Source organism: Callorhinus ursinus, unplaced genomic scaffold (genome assembly GCF_003265705.2).
Source record: "Callorhinus ursinus isolate GAN/ISIS: 27379988/994484 unplaced genomic scaffold, GSC_fseal_2.0 scaffold26, whole genome shotgun sequence".
Taxonomy (NCBI): domain Eukaryota; kingdom Metazoa; phylum Chordata; class Mammalia; order Carnivora; family Otariidae; genus Callorhinus; species Callorhinus ursinus.
This window is the reverse complement of record NW_027397088.1, coordinates 4,851,456-4,869,560: the sequence shown is the minus strand read 5'-3', so window position 1 is coordinate 4,869,560 and position 18,105 is coordinate 4,851,456. Positions and strand designations below refer to the sequence as shown.

The 18,105-nt window shown below is 37.6% G+C and overlaps 1 pseudogene; it reads right to left on the bottom strand.

The window, feature by feature from the left end:
* Nucleotides 1-16,139: 16,139 nt before the first annotated feature.
* On the bottom strand, nt 16,140-16,903 carry LOC112838284 (small ribosomal subunit protein uS15m-like; annotated as a pseudogene).
* Nucleotides 16,904-18,105: the final 1,202 nt, after the last annotated feature.

The window sequence follows — 18,105 nt, the reverse complement described above, 5'->3', positions numbered from 1 at the left end:
ATGAAACAGAATGTCTTTTCATTTATTTATGTCTTTTTTTCACAAGCATACCTCATTTTATTGCACTTCACAGATACTGTGTGTTTTATAAATTAAAGGTTTGTGGCAATCCTACATTGAGCAAGGCTATTGTTACCATTTTCTTCTCTTCTCTTTCATCTCATCTCTTCTCTTCTACTTTTCTTTACTTCTCTTCTCCTTTTCTTTTCTTTTCCTCTGTTTTCTTTTCTTTTCTCCTCCAGAGTAGCAGGGAACACTTGGTTATTTTCAGCACTGTACTTGGGCCTGCCAAAGCACTTGGTGTAGGGTCAGAGCTCAAGGCATAGTTGCTGAATGATATTGGCACAATTTTTCCAATAGCATTTGCTCATTTTGCATCTCTGTGTCACATTTTGGTAATTCTCACAAGATTTCAAACATTTTCTTTATTATGTTGAATTACTGCAATCTTATAATAAAACTAATGGATAAAGAGTTGCTTGTTAGGTATGATCAATGAAAGTAGTTTCTTGAGATGGAATCTATTCCTGGTGAGGATGTTGTGAAGACTGTTGAAATGACAACAAAGGACTTAGAATGTTACCTAAACTTAGTTTATAAAGCAGCAGCAGGATTTGAGAAGACTGACTACAATTTTGGAAGAAGTTCTACTGTGGGTAAAATGCTATCAAACATCACTGAAAAATCATTTTTGAAAGGAAGAGTCAATCAATGTGGCAAACTTCATTGTTGTCTTATTTTAAGAAATTGCCGCAGCCACCCCAGCCTTCAGCAACTACCACCCTGATCAGTCAGCAGTCATCAACATGGAGGCAGGACTCTCCACCAACAAAAGGATTATAACTTGCTGAAAGCAAGTTGGTTGATTGTTAGCATTTGGTTAACATTTCTTAACCATGGTTAAGAAATGATGGTTAGCATTTCTTATCAATAAAGTATTTTTAAGTTAATGTATGCACATTGTTTTTTTTAGACATAATGTTATTGCACAGTTAATAGACTACAGTATAGTATAAACATAGTTTTATATGCACTGGGAAACCAAAACATTCATTTGACTTGCTTTATTGTGATATTCACATTTTGCAATGATCTAGAACTGAAGCCTCAGTATCTCTGGGCTATGCTTGTATTTACACCTTTGCTTAGGTCTTCAATAATGTTTTGTAGTTTTCAGTGTACAAGTCTTCTACTTATTTTGTTAAATTTTTCCCTAAGTATTTTATTCTTTTTGATGCTACTGTAAGTAGAATAGTATCTAAATTTCATTTTTGGATTGTTCATTGCTTATGTATAGAAATACAATTAATTTCTGTATATTGATCATGTATCCTGTAATCTTGCTGGAGTTGCTTATTAGCTCTAATAATTCTCTTGTGGGTTCATCAGAATTTTCTACATACAAGATCATATTATCTACAAATACAGTTTCAATTCTTTCTTTCCTATCTGGATTTTATTCATTCATTCATTCATTCATTCATTTATTTTTCTTGCTTAAATGCCCTGACCAGAACCTCCAGTAGCATGTTGAATAGAAGTGGTGGCAGCATCCTTGTCTCGCTCTTGATGTTTGAGGCAAAGCTTTCAGTATTACACCATTAACTATTTTTACTTAATTTGTTAGCTTTGGGTTTTCCATATGTGACCTTTGTTAGGTGGAGAAAGTTCCTTCTGTTCCTAGTTTGTTAAGTGTCTTTATCATGAAAGTTTGTAAAATATTTTATTCTTGGGACTTATAGCACTATTTTCAGCAAGAGGGGGTTAGACACAACCAAACAGGCTGTGTCTCTAATAAGAAATATTATCAAAGATTCAGGACTTCTGTAGTTTTCAAGCCATATTCAGAATAGAAAGGCCATTTCTTAATCAAAGTAAGAAGGAGAATCATTGCTCAGGTGTTGCCAAACAGTATCTCTGTCATCAGTTTGTCAGTACCCTGGAAAGCCAATTTTTTTTTAGCTTGTCTGCCTGCCTATATCTATCCTGCCCTTCATGGATGGGAGGGATTTATCTTTTTTGTTTATTTATGTATTTCCAGGGCCTTCAAGAGTATCTGGCACATAGTAGATACTTAGTAAATATTTGTGAAGTGAATAAATTATAAAATACATACTTATAAAAGTTTTTAAATTAAGAAATGCAAATAATAATAAATACTTGATATTTATTATATGATAGGCACTTACATTTTTGAAAAGCAACAGAATATAAATAACTATAGGCAATGCATTTGCAGATAATCTTCAGATTCGTTTCAGAACTTCCTTGTAGTGGTGGTGGTGAGGTGGCAGCATGAAGATTCACAGTACACATAGATAAAAACAAGTCACTCAGGGAAAGTGCTGAAAATGGAGAGTTGATTTATTCCTTCCTCCCCACTTTTCCTTTCTTCCTTCCTTTCTTGCCCAGCTTATGTCAGGGGCCTCCTGGAACCCTGCTCTAGTTCTATGGCCAGCCTGCTTTCTGAGTGGTCAGTGCCCATACCAGGGGTTTTGGATATCATCCCTGAATTAATCATAATTTACCATGTTTTTGGTGAAATTTCATCTGTTTATTGAAAAGTATTTTTCTATTGAATATATATTTAAAAGTCTCTTCTGGCTTCTCTGAAATTTTATATCTTGAGGAATCCATGTATTTTCACGGAAAATTGTTCTCTGAAAGTATCACCACCTTTAGCATAATAATATATAACTTTTTGGAGCAGTGGTTTGAACATATAAAATCCAGTTTATACTAGAACATAGAATTTATTTCCTTCTCAGTAGAGCAGAAATTGTGGCATTTGGGTGGAATTGACTGTTTTTATGTCACTTTATATTTCAGACATTCAATGAATTTCTCTTTAAATATGATTTTTTGGGGGGCGCCTGGGTGGCTCAGTTGGTTAAGCGACTGTCTTCGGCTCAGGTCATGATCCTGGAGTCCTGGGATCGAGTCCCACATCGGGCTCGCTGCTCAGCAGGAAGTCTGCTTCTCTTAAAATAAATAAATAAATAAATAAATAAATATGATTTTTTTTGCTGTAATAGTAATTACAGATCACCATCCCCCAGTACAGCTTTATCTCATACTTCTTTATTTTCTTTCCTCACTTACCTCTTCCTAATACACCCACATGTGTTTTTCTGCTATGTCTTTCATATTTTCCCAGTCTCAACTAGAATTTCATATTTCACATTATATGGTTAATTTTGTAAAATCTAACCTTTTACATTTGTCTTCATTCTAGCTACCAGCTTTCATCTGTTTTAAGTAAGCAGCTTAGCTCTAAGGCTTATTAAGGAAAGAAAGAAAGAAACCTGCAAAATTTTATTAACCTAAATCTTCAGAATGTGTTCTTGGTTTCTTTGTTTGGTTGCTTTTAACATATTCATGAAATGGCTGTGAACTTTTTTTTTTAATATTTTATTTATTTATTTGACATAGAGAGAGAAAGAGACAGAGTGAGCACAAGCAGGGGGAGTGGCAGGCAGAGGCAGAGGGAGAAGCAGGCTCCCCACAGAGAAGGGGGAGCCCGATGCAGGACTCGATCCTGGGACTCCGAGATCATGACCTGAGCCGAAGGCAGTGGCTTAACCAACTGAGCCACCCAGGCACCCAACTTTTTTTTTTTTTTTAAGTAAGCTCCGTGCCCTGCGTGGAGCCCAATGTGGGGCTTGAACTTACCACCCTGAGATCAAGACCTGAGCTGAAATCAAGAGTTGAACACTCAGGCGCCCCTGGCTGTGAACTTTTTATTGCAAATTTCCAAGTTGCATCTTTTTGGCCCCAAGAGGGGCCTTATAGTGAGATCTATTGCCACCACAGTTTAAAATAACTCTAGGGTCTAGGTCAACCTACTCCTACTACTGCAATGATGTTCTTTCCCTCCGTTAATTAACTTAGATAAGAGGAAGGCAAGTGCCTGCCTATTGACTTTACCATAAAATATGTTTATACTGCATGATTTCCTCTTATCTTCATTTCCATTTCTATCACTCTAGTCTAAGCCACCAAAATATCTTACCTAGTCTCTCTGCTTCTATTCCGTTTCCCCAAAGCAGCAGAGCGATGTTTTAGAACATTAACCAGAGCCAAAATCCACCAGTCTGGTCTGTAAGGCACTACATGATCTGGCCTTCCCTAAATTCTTTCTTATGCTCTTTAAGCTCCAGCAACACCCTCTTTTCTTTTATGATAATCCTCCAAGTTTCTTCCTGTCTCAAAACCATTCTGTGTGCTATTCCTCTGCTTCTAACTCTGTTTTCTACATCTGTGCATGGTCAGTCTTCCTGGCTGTCAAGTCTTAGCTCAAAGGTCACATCTTTGAAGACTTGTCAGTTTCAAGTAGCCTCCCACCCCTAACCCAGAAATCCTCTTCATCAAATTGCCCTGTTTTATTCTCTTCTCACTGCTTAAGACTATATTACAATTACGCTTTTGCTTTATTTAATAATGGTTCACTAAATTAGATGTAAGTTCTATAAAATTAGAGATATTGTCTACTTTTCTTGGCAGCTGTTTGCCTAGCATTTGACTGTGTTTACTATACAATAGGTGTATAATAAATATTTGTTGAATTAATGAATTAATTTCAGTGTTGTTAGTTTATGCTCCAGCCACTTTGGCAAGCAAGTGTTTATTGTCTTTATACAAATTTGTACAAATTTAAGTTGCTTCCAATTAAGTTTAGGCCAAGAAGCATCCATGTCCCCTAGAGACTAGCCCCATTTCAAGCAGGATGTGAGGAATATCCTGCTTTACTTTAGGATTAAGATGCTGCACTACAATTATCTAAGGGAAGTGGCTGAGTCTAGCTACTGAATAAATAGTTCTTCTTAGGAAAATTTTAGACACGTATTTTATTTCTGTAGTTGCTGACAAGTGTTTTGTTTTACAGAATAAAAGGCATCTTGCCTGGAGTAAAAGCAAAGGGACTTGTCTTTGTAGCGTTTTCTTTCTGTTTTTGGAAAGCATTTCTTTTTAGCTACTCTGTGTCATGGTAATGTTGAATTCTCTGTTGAAAAGTCTAGGGCTCTTGGTTTCCTTGATGTTCCTAGGCTTTGAGGTTTTGTTTAAGATATGTGTGTTTGGAAGGAACATTTCCATGGTTACACCCGTTTCTTCTACCATTCTTGAAAAAAAAAATGATGACAAGTAGAGTAATCTGATTCCTGGATTACTACACAGATGTCTTTTGTATCTGCCTGCATATGAAACTCTTGGGCAAGTTCCATTTCCGTGCATTTATTCCCTTGAATGCTTTTATAAAATGAAGCATGTTTTAAGATTAGGAATAAAGGACTTGGATTGGCAAATTAAACAGGGTATGGCTTATGTTATGTTAATGGTTTGGACTCAATGTCAGCTGAGTTTGGAGGTACAGTATATGAAGGGAGAGACTGGGTCAGGGGCCAGACTAAATAGGAGCTTTGGGCAGTAATCACACACATGTGTGAAGATGCAATACTACAGTCGGAAAGACTGTTGTGTTCAAATATAGTGTTTGGTTTTTTAAATGTAAAGCTTCGTGTCGGAGTTATTATAATAAACATATGCAGTTTTACTGATATGGAGCAGTAACACTCCCTTTTCCTGGGAACAATTTGTATGCTTACTGCCACTCCACTGAAGCCTCGTCTAATGACATGTACAATCTAGCACTTTTCAGAGCACTGCAAAGCATTTGCACAGACTTGTTTGAATTTACACTCATGAGATAATTTCGAGTAAGATGGGGGAGCAAGAGAAGGACCTCCTCCTCCGAATGAAAGCAAATTTAAATTACAAAAAAGTTGTGCAGCTTTTTTTTTAAGTGAAAGTACTGATTAATTTATACTATATTTCTCAATGAGTATATGAAAAATTTAATTTGAATATTAACTATTGGTATGCAGACAGCTTGGCGGGAGGTTTATTTTCAAGTATTTAAAATGACTTTTAGGGGTGCCTGGGTGGCTGTCGGTTAAGCATGATCAGGTCATGATCCCAGGGTCCTGGGATGGAGCCCTGTGTTGGGCTCCCTGCTCAGTGGGAGTCAGTGGGGAGTCTGCTTCTTCCTCTGCCCCTTCCCCCTCCCTCCCCCCTGCTCCACTCGTGCTCTCTCTCTCCTCTCTCAAATGAATAAATAAAATCTTTAAAAAAAATTTTTTTAAATGACTTTTATAACCTGGTATCTCTCCATTTTGCTTGAACTTTAGATCCTATCTCTTTTCCTCCTGAGGGATCACCTCTTGTATTTTGGTATCTCCTCTCCTCCCCCATCTTAATTCAATTATAAATTATCACTAGTGTATAATTATTATAGGTTTATAAATGATTGTAGTTTAGACACAAAATCATACTAAAAGGGGAAAAACTCTATAATTTTAACATCTAGAGATATTTTATGAGCATATTAGCATATATGTTATAATTTCTTTTTTTTCCAAAAGGAGATCACATTATGCAGATTAGCGTATAACTTGCTTTTGTATATATCTTGAATTTAAATTATAGTATTTATATAATAGTCTTCGTTATTTGCAATTTTGGTTTTATCTATAGCCATCTTTATAGCTACAATATGTTGTGCTTCCTTGAATAAATATTTCAGTAGAAAATTTCTAGAATTGAGGGGCACCTGGGTGGCTCAGTCGTTAAGCATTCAGCTCAGGTCATGATCTCAGGGTCCTGGGATAGAGCCCCGCATCGGGCTCTCTGCTCGGCAGGAGGCCGACTTCTCCCTCTCCCAATCCCCCTGCTTGTATTCCCTCGCTCACTGTTGTCTCTCTCTGTCAAATAAATAAATAAAAATTAAAAAAAAAGAAAATTTCTAGAATTGAAACTGTGAGATCAAACAGGTATGAACATTTAAATTTAATAAATACCAATAATTATCTTGAAAAGTATACCAATTTATATTCCCAACAAAATGTAAGAGAGTGTTTTTTTTTCTATATATTCTTACTAGCTCAGGGCATTATCAATTTTTTTTTTTTTAATCTTTGCCACTCTGATGGGTTCAGGACACACAACCTTGGCACATTGATTAAGCTGAAGGAGTTTGAGAAAATGGCAGAGCAGGAAGGTCACGCTGACATCCTCCTCCCCTCCCCTCCTGAAGCAATCATAAAACCCTCATGTGAGAAGTGCCCTTGCCTTACCTGGAGGAAAGAAGCATCTTCATCTCTGAAGATAAGGGACTGTCAAGAACAAACAGGCCTTGCTAAGTTTACCCCAGTTTACTATACTTATAATCTTTACCCTATCACATCTTCCCACGACTCTCCACTCTTCATCAAACCTAGCATAAAAACACACAGGCTTACCCATTCCTTTGGGGCTTCATTTCCTTTTGTGGCTCCCAAGTCACATGGAATTTTTATTAAATAAATTTACATGTTTTTCTCCTGTTAATCTGTCTTTGCCAATTTAATTTTCAGACCCAGCTAGGGACCATAAGAAGGTCAAAGAAAACATTATTTTCCCGTGCAAACAGTATAATCATATATCTTATTGTTCTTTTATTTTGCTTTTCTATTAGTAGTTTATACATTTTTTCATGTAATTATTTACTAATGTCATTTCTACTTATTCAAGCTTCCTGTTCACATACTTTGCCCTTTTTAAAACATGCTTTGTTTTTTCTTATTAATTTGTAATAACTGCTTTTGCAAATATTCCAGATCTTTCCCCTTGCATTTATTGAATGCTTATGCTAGGCTCTGTGCTAAATACTTTACATACATTATCCCATTTAAGCCTCACATCAGTCTTGTGAAATATTGGTATTATTCTCACTTTTCACACAAGGAAGACTGGAGTTCAGAGAGATTAAGTAATTTACCCAAATTCATACAGTTAGTTTTAGAGCTGGCATTCAAACAGGCTTCATTGACAACCAAAAGCACACCACAAGCCATGATAATATATTACTTTCCCAATTGTCTTTTATCTTTTAACTTTGTGAAGACTTTTTGTTTGTTGTGCTATGAGGAAGCTTCAAATTATTTAGTCAAATTCCCTTGTGGCTTCTGGGTTTCCTGCTGTGCCTATAAAACATTTCCCTGCTCCAACATATATATAAAAACATTTAACAGTTTATTTCTTGTAATACTTTTATATTTCAGGTTTTTAAAAAAGATTTTATTTATTTTTCTATTGTGGGGAGAGAGAGAGAGCACTTGTGTGTGAGCAGAGAGGGGAGGGGAAAAGGGGGAGGGAGAGAATCTCAAGCAGACTCTGCGTTGAACACAGAGCCTGATGCGGGACTTGATCTCACAACCCTGAGATCATGAGCTGAGCTGAAACCAAGAGTCAGGCACTCAATTTTTTTAAAAGTCTTTGGTCCCAATGAGTGATAGAGGCTGTATAGCTGTTACTGTCATCAATGGTGCTCAATATGAAAAAGCCAGAAAAAAAAAAAAAGAACCAGTTTTTGGGTTGTGGCCTGTCTTGTCCTATGGAAAATCCTGACTTTGGGTTCTCATATCTGTGCCAGAGTTTATAGTATTAAGCTGGCACTCTGTAGATCAGGTACTTGGAAAATGTCTGATGTGCCAGGAGGAAAAAGGACAAGTCTCTCTAAGGGAGTCATTTGGGCTCTTGAGTTGGCTAAAGCAGAAAAGAAAGGTGGAAGAAAGGCAAAGCTAAGCATCGAGCACAGGGTTTTCTACACACATTCTCCAGAGTGAAGACTGCATAGAAAAGACAGGCAGAAGGGAAGGAGGTAAGGAATGTTGGTCCCAGGAGAGAATGATGACCAGCATCAAGTTTAATCAAGGTTGAATTCAAGGACAAGTCACTAATAAAATAAGTCAATTGGGGCAGCAAGGTGACCAGAAGGGACCAGAAGATACCATGGACCTGAAAGAGGTCATCCTGCCCATCTCTGGGCAGGAATCACATCTCTCGATCTCATCTTCTTTTTTTTTTTTTTTTTTTTGTGGAAGCTCTCCATGGAAGTAAACAACCTCTTAATTTTCTTCACAAAGCAAACTTGCTGTCACTCCAGTTATGTGACTTACACTTGCATCAGCTTAAATAGCACTAATTCTTTAAAAATACAGAAATTGGTTTTGTTAGAGCAATTTGTTCTCAAGGACAAAGGCCACTGCAGGCTAACATTATCTCAATTTTTTCCATGGCCCTTTCATCAAAAATAATGATAACATTTCAAATTGATTACAGTGTGCTCAATGAGATATTCACAGTGCAGATTATCAAACGTGGAGAGGCCTAGATTATAAACTAGTTGATGGGCAAGATGAACTGGATGCACTTTGACCCACCTTTTAAAAGAAAAAGACCTCTCTACATTTCAAAGAAAAGGGCATCATTTGTTTGCATCCTAATGGCACTTTTAAATTCAGAACGCTGAACTCAGCCACATACACAGGACCCAGACAATCATTGGGAAGAGAAGAAGATAGGCTGGACTTATATTTATAAATGCCCATGGTGACAGTAAGTGAACAAAGATCCACATGGGTGAAGGAGGAGATCTAACCATGCTACATTTGTGAGGTTTTCATTTGAATAAGGAATCAATCTATGTCTTTGTAATATTGAGTCAACTGTCTTTAGGACTGAAGTCTTGCTTCCATGGCCCAGTCACCAGAAAGTGAGGCAAGAGACGACTAACAAAAGAAGTGGGAAAATGTACCAGATACAGCAACTGCTCTGCTAAAGTGGCATCTCATGGCTCATTCTGCAGTTTCCTGGAAGTATTTTGAGAGACTGGGAAGATGGACCAGGAAAGTAAGATTCTGTGAAGAACTGTGGAAGAGAGTGAGGATGCAGGAAGGGCCGATCTGGGTCTAGAGTTTACACCGTTCTACTCCTAAATTTCCTCCAATGGTCAGTCTTCAAGTAAATGCATCGCAGTTCTCAAGATATGAGCCTATTCCATCCATTAACATTCCCACTCCTTTCTAGCTTTCCAGCATGTGCACTAATGACCCAAACAAGAAAGAGTTTATGATGGATGGTACTCATTTAATTGACTGAAATTGTTGTGCACTTTCTGAATCCTGTTAGTTCTTGAGACTAATCTACATAGTGGTAACTTTTGATAAGAGATGATTTGCAAATACTGAATCAGAACTTTTCAGGGTTTGGCAGCAGTAAAATGGCAATGTTTAATAACAGGGCATCTGGTGGCTCAGTCTGTTAAGTGTCTGCCTTTGGCTCAGGTCATGATCCCGGGGTCCTGAGATTGAGCTCTGAGTGGGGCTCCCTGCTCAGCCAGGAGTCTACTTCTCTCTCCCCCTCTCTCTACCCCTCCCCCCTCATTCTCTCTCTCTCTCAAATAAATAAATAAAATCTTTAAAAAATGCTCTCTTAGGAGACTAACTGGAAACCTTTGTATAAGTGTGATGCAATAATGGTAAAGTAATGGATTAAATTACTTTCTTTTAAAAAAAAATCTTTGGTATATCTGAAAATGGTTTATGTTATGTTTTTTCCTGAACAACTAACCATTGTCTTAACACCTTCATTGAATAATATTTCTCCCATGATTTGAGATTCCACCTTTATCGTATATTACATGCCCTGTTTATCTGAGTCTATCTGGACTCTCTTCTGGTATAAAGTACAGATAACTGTTTTAAAGCTATCTTATACCTATCTATCTTGTTAAACTCTCATTATTTCTAATATCCTGTCTGTAGATTCTCTGTGATTTTCTGTTAAAATGATAATATCCTCTAATTTAAATCATCTTCAATCCTTTCTAATACTTTTGATTCCATTTATTCTTAGTTTATGTGCTGTAGGGCCTTCAATGTTATCTTTTGATTTCTAAAAACACAACAACAGAAAATCCTTTAATACTGCAAACCTAATGCTAAAGTAGCTGAAAACTAAACTCAAATTTTGAAATTTAGGGTTGCCAAATTACTCTATCAGTTAAAGCCACCAAGTCACGTAAGTAAAAGTTAGAACATAGAATTAGGAAAAATCCAGACTGTGAATTAAAATGAGTACACTTGAAATGATTCAGAGAGCTCCATAGAGTACTCTGAACTCTAACACCATAAGCCTCCCCTAGTTGTCATAGAAGCCCTTCCTTCCTTCTAATTCTCCTGACACCAGATTCATAGTCTCTTTATCAATACCAACCAATTTCCCAAGTCTCCCAACACCAACTGGCTATCCAGCAATTCAGTTCACTTCTGACCCTATCTACCTGGGGTTAGCTTCAGATTCCACAAGTTAAAGGCTCAGTCTCACAAGACCGCCCCCACTTCAGAAGCCAGCCATGTATGGGGTGTCTAGGCTACACACGTCTCTGCCCAGCTGACCACAAATCTAGGGGTTCCTACAATCCCACTTCCTCAGGTTCAATAATTCACTAGAATGACTCACAGAACTCAGGGAAAGGCTTTAATTACTATTATTAGTTTATTATAAAGGATACAACTCAGGAATAGCCAATTGGAAGAGATGCGTAGGGCCAGGTTAGGGGGAGGAGTGTCGACTTTCCATGTCCTTTCTGGGCATACCAGCTTCTTAGCACATGGATATACTTCAAACTCCCATCATTTAGGGGATTTTATAGAGCTCTCACTGTGTTTGATAAAATTGATTAAATCATTGGCCACTGGTGATTGAACTCAATCTCTAGCTTCTCTCCCTTCCCTAGAGATTGGAGAATAGGTTTGGATCCAACCCTCTAATCATGCCTTGGTCTTTCTGGCAACCAAACCCTATCCTGAAGCTATCTGGGGGACTCTACCCACCCCCACACACCCCCACACACCCCTCCGCCACCAATCATCTCAGTAGCATACAAAAGATACTCTTATTACTCAGGAGATTTCAAGAGTTTTAGGAATTTTGTTCTGGGAACCAAGGACAAAGACCAACCAAATCACACTTTCCTTTTTAAAAGCTATTGTATCTCCTTATTATGGGTTGAATTGTGTTTCTCTCACCCCCTAAATTTATAGCTGAAGTTCTAACCCCAAGTACCTCAGTGTGACTTTATTTTGAGATAAGGACTTTAAAGAGGTAGTGAAGTTAAAATGAGGTCGTTAGGGTTCATAGTAATCCAATATGACCAGTGTTCATACAAAAAGGGAAAATTTGGACACACAGATATGCATAAATGAGAAGAGACATAGGGAGAAAAATGGTAATCTACAAGCCAGGGAAAGAGGCCTAGAACAGCTCCTTCCCTCACAACCCTCAGAAGGAACCAACCCTGATGACACCTTGATTTTTGACTTTTAGCCTCCAGAACTGTGAGACAATAAATATCTGTATTTAGTTCACCTGTTCTGTGGTCCTTTGTTATGTCCACCGTATGAAAATAATGCATTTCTTTATCTGAGGAAATTACTTTGCAAGATGAAGTAAATTTTCCTCAGTACTCTCCCAACCACTTCCATTGTATATGGACCAATAACTAGAGTTAGATCCCAGTATATCCCAGGAGACAGTTACAAATTTAACACAGGAGAAGCCTTATGCACCAAAAAACTTACAACTCTGCTAATTTATATTTTCTCTTTCTTGAGGTAATTCTTCTAAAGCCTAGCATTCACTGGCTTTTTAAGAATTATTATTATGGTCCCTTCCATTCCCTTTTTTGATGTCCTTAATTCATAGATCCCTTGTTAGATCTTTTGTACTTGTTATTAATTTGAAACCTTCTGGACTGCAGTAAAGCCATCTATTAGATCTTCCTATAGCACCCTGCACTTCTCTTTTATTTCATTCAGTATTCTTGTATAACTTTAATATATATTTTCCCCAGTAGGACCTGTTTTGTGTGAGGATTCTTAGTGCCTAACACAATGCCTAGTACAAACTAGGTGTTTAATAGATCTTAAGAGAAGAAGGGAAAGAAAAAGAGGAAGGAAATTCCATTCAAGACTACTACCCAGGAATGTGGATTTTTCTTTCTCACCATTTACTTAGGAGCTGTATTAGTAGTACCCTTAGAACTTGAGCTGGAAGATAAATATTGGGAACGTGTGATTTCTTCACCCTTCAAATATGGCATGTAGGGTAAGGGACTGTGAATAGCCTTATACGTTCTCTCCAAATACTCTCTCACTAAATCTGAGGCATATCCTCTTAAACATTGGTCTTCCCTGCCCCCCTGCTCCCCTCCCCCCATTAGGGACAATAATCCTGATGAGTGTTGCTGATTAGAACTCTGGGTCGGAAAGCTTAAAGATGACTCAGTCTTATGGTCCCGCTTTCTGTTCTCTCTCCTAATAATGTTAGTGTGTAGTAACTCATAGTTCCTATGCTGGGTGTTTTCCACTTTTTTGGGGAGCTTCAGTCTTTTCCCCAAGGTGGTATGATGCTGCCCAGCCCTCTCATTTATGTTTTGAAATTAACATTCTATTCAATATTAGAATAGATGGCTGCCAACTTGCAGTTCTTTTGCTTGGCTTAAATTCCCTTATATTTTGGAGATATTTTTCAGAATCTTCAATACAAGATTATGTTCATTTCCTAGATTCAGTATAGATTTCTTCTTCTTTTGGTTAATATTCATGCATTTTGAGAAAAGGAGATAGACAAATGTGCACTATTTAGCTACCTTTGTGGAAAATATTAGCATTTCCCCTTCTATCTCTGACTATGCTTTGGACTCTCTTCCATTGGAAAAAAGAGGAGAGTTGTAGATGATTGTTTTAATAGAAAACCAAAAGAATCTATAGGCAAGTTGTTGGAAATAATGAGAGAGTTTAAAAAGACGAATATATTTTTTTAAGATTGTATTTATTTATTTGACAGAGAGAGCCACAGCAAGAGAGGGAACACAAGCAGGGGGAATGGGAGAGGGAGAAGCAGGCTTCCCACGGAACAGAGAGCCTGATGCGGGGTTCAATCCCAGCACCCTGGGATCACTACCTAAGCAGAAGGCAGATGCTTAAGGACTGAGCCACCCAGGCACCCTAAAAAGAGGACTATTATAACACCTCTATCTTTACCCATATACTCTTTCTAGGTTCTAACCGTTTCTCCTGTTTCTCCCAATGGATGAGTTCTTAATGTCAGTCTCCACCATTTCCCTACTAATTACTTTTTTTTTAATCCCTGCATTCTGACATATATCCCCATCATATTGTAGAAGCTAATCTCTACCAAAACATTTTGTGATTTTCTTGATATCTGAAATAATCTCTTTTTTGTATGTTTATTTTCCTTACACTTGGGACCATATTTGATGCTGTTGATTAGCTTTTTCTTAAAAGCTCATCCTTCCTTTACTTCAATGATTCTGCATTGTACTGTTTTCTCTAAGCCAGTGCTTTTCTCTCTCAAGCATCTTTCTGGCCTTTTCCCAGCTTTAGCTTTTTTTTTTTTTTTTGTATGCCAAAAGTATGAAGATTTATCTTTTAAAAATTTTTTTTTGTTCCGGGCTTCCAATGTTTTTTTTTTTTTTTTTTTCTTTTAAGAGAGGGAGAGAGAGAAGTTGAGGAGGGGCAGAGGGAGAGGGAGAAGAGAATCCCAAGCAGGGTCCATGCCCAGCATGGAGCCCAATGTGGGGCTTGATCTCACAACCCTGAGATCATGACCCAAGCCAAAATCAAGAGTTGGACACTCAACTGACTGAACCACCCAGGAGGCCCTCCACTTTTCTATTTTTAATAGCATACTGGATGCTATTGTGAGAGAATAAAAGGCAGAGGGACTTGGGGACAAATGTGAGGGAAAAGTTGAGGCTAATGTCTGGCTCGAAAAATGGCAAGGACACCAGTGCTATTTCATATAGACAAGAAATGTAAGGTAAAATAGGGTTCAAGAGGATCATTTTAGTTATAAGAAATAGGAACAATTCAAACCATAGGACTCTTAATTCCAAGCCACTGGTGACATTAGTCCAACCACTTCAAGGGATTCTGAAGTAAGTAGAAAGACAAACTGACAAATAACTTAGTTAAACACATTTATTATATTTTTATGTGAATCATGTATCCCTGTGCATAAGGTTGTTTTGTTGTTGTTGTTGTTTAATAAAAGCTATCAGTGTTCCTTCTTAAGTGATAAGAATTATACTTGATGCAAATACTACAATTGAAGAAGAGGAGTTTAAAATTTTGAGTGCATTTAGGTTACCCTAAAATAATTGCAAGGAAAAGAGTGACAGATAAAATAATTGCTTCTTAAAAATGAAGCTATCTGTGTGAAGGGGAAGTATATATTCCTCAAAACAAAGACAAATATAAAAAATGTCACATTTGTTGTGTTAGAAACTATCTGAAAAATGACTGTGTTGTAAATATTGTCAACAACTTTAACATTCTAATTTTTACTTAAGGTTCTCAATGGAATTTAAAATTGTGACTCTGATGGAAAAATTTCTTGCCTTTGCATTGTGGTTAAAGCTTGCTTGTTATCAAAATATTAGAAACTTGAACATAAATAGGAATCAATGTGTGTCTTATGCTCTGTACATGGGTGGAAACTATCCTGTATACACATAGTTATTGTAAAACCCTAAAGAAAAGAGGATGTCACAAAGTAAGCTCTTTATCATTCTCTCTTAGAAAATCTGATATTATGTCCTTGAACTAGTAAATAAGACAGATATTTAGCTGGAAAATTATGTGTAGACCTTTGGGCTTTAAAAATACCTAGGTTTAGGGATGCCTGGATGGCTCAGTCATTAAGCGTCTGCCTTTGGCTCAGGTCATGCTCTCAGGGTCCTGGGATTGAGCCCCGCATCAGGCTCCCTGCTCAGCAGAAAGCCTGCTTCTCTCTCCCCCATTCCCCCTGCTTGTGTTCCCTCTCCTGTTGTGTCTCTCTCTGTCAAATAAATAAATAAAATCTTTAGAAAAAAAAATACCTCCATTTATAAACTGAGTTGGGCATGTTTATAATTCTATAATGTCAATAATGTCAACTTTGTAGTTTTTTTGGTCACATTTGTACTTTCATGAATATAAAATCTTTAATTAGCTTTGAGAGGCAAGATAATATTTCAGGTAAGCAGAACAAATTTTGCTTCATCTGAATCAATTAGTGAAGGAAAATATGGCTTTTTTTTATAAAGACACTAGTGATAAATTTATTGGCTAATGGAATGCATCATTCAGCTTCTTACTTGCAGTCTCAAGGTTAGATTATTGGAGTATTAGGAAGAATTACACATAACATGTTCTAATTATTATTATTAATTTTTTTTGACAGAACTCAAATAAGATTTATTGGTTTTCTTTGACTGCCTCTGGTCCAGTTTTGGAAGGGCTCTCTGGGTTCTTCTGGCCCTGTTTCTGGGCTGCTGCTGCTTTAGCTTTTAAGGCCCTTTTTTGCTTCTTGAGCTTTTGTACCTCCTGGAAGACCCGAATGCACAGGGCCTTCGGTGGCCTTTCCGGTGGTACAGAGAGGGAGAGATGTACTCAATCCCCAGCTCCTTGCATATCTTCTCGAAGACACTGTAGTTGGTCTTCAGAAGGTTTTTGAGCATCTTTTTCCTCTGATCGATGCTCATCAGCAGATAGTGCTTGTGGGCTTTGTCCTTTCGATGTTTCTGCATGTGTTCTTCATAATTGCAGATCTTGACAGTCAAGGCAACAATTCGAGCCTCCAGGGAGCTGTTGTCCTCAGGGTTTGCCACAATCTTGTTCATCAGCTGCTCTTGCTTGATTTTTAGCTTCTCCATCTGGTTTGCCATTTCTAAAGACAAGAGTCTTCTCACGACATCGTCAAACTTCTCAATTCCAGGAATGTTTTGGTAGTCTTTGAGCAGCATGGAAGGGGGCGGGTCATCTTCTTGGCTGGGCTGGACTGGTTTCTGGGTGGCATATCCGCGAATGGCCGGGAGGATGACACCGCGAGGAGAGGGAATGCCCCACTGGAGGGAGGGAGGCCTGGCACACGCTCCGCCCGGCAGCCCAAGGACTGGGGCCTGGGCCACTGCCTGGGTCCGAAGCGACCTCAGCGCCCTCCACGCCGTCCTCAGCATGGTGACGTGACCACGCGGGGCCAGCGCCACGGCCGCCGTTCCTTTCGCGGCACAAACCGGGTTACGTGGGCGCCGCCATGCTGGCTCAGCTGTTCTAATTATTATTAACTAGAGTTTAATGGTCCCCTGATAAACGTATCAAATAATGTAGGTTTCTAAGCTGTATGCAATGAAAACATATTTGTTTCATGACTAACATCTACATACATTGATGTTATCCAGTCAGTGAAATACAGGTCAGCTGCACACAAAGCTCTTCTTTTGTATTCCTGTTTCCTCTTCTCCAGTTCTTTTATCCTGTTATTTTGTTCTCTTCTAGGGTTTTTTTTTTTTTTTTTTTTTTTTTTTTTACTCTCAGGAAAGAACATCTATGCAGGACTTAATCCAACAAAGCATAGCACCAGCCGGGCTGGCACAAAATCAAGGGGAGAGTTTGAAAACAGAGAACTGCCTGGATTAAATGTTTAATGCTTTACTCATTGACGACCTTGGATTGTACAGAGTGGTACTACCCTGCTGACCCTTATGCTTTGTCCACATCTGGATGATTTCCTTATAAGCTGAATTATGCATCTGTACTCATTTTGGCTTCACTTTAGAACCAAAAGATGAGTAACATATAACTTTTAAATTTACTTTTAGTCACATTTTATAAAATAATGAGTCTCATTTTTAAATGAATCAAATAACATTTCTATATCTGGAATGAGCCATGTGCCTCAGGAAGACATTGGCCAACATAGTAATAATAAATGTCAACTGAAGATTAATTTTTTCTAACAATTCTGAAGTCTCTTGAAACATTTAGTGCTTTTGGCTTAGGAATTGCCTTTGGAACCTTAAGTGTATTTTTACAAATATTGTCAATGGTGATAAATCTTCATCCACTAACACTGAATTTGATTTGTGTGGATAGTCAAAAAGTCAGAGTTAATTCTTTTGTATAATGCAAGTGATTAAGCTGCGTAATGCCAAATTTTTATTTTCAGAAAGAGATATGGCTATAACATAAATCACTAGGTTTTTGTATATGATGGATAAGTTCAGTTGTAATCTGCTCCAGTAGAGGAATTTTAAAACAATATTTTATGTAGAAGTATTGTCATTCTAAGGATTATTGAACTATGAATATAAGAAGATATTTGCACATGACGTATATGATAAAGGGTTAGTATCCAAAATATATAAAGAACTTTTAAAACTCA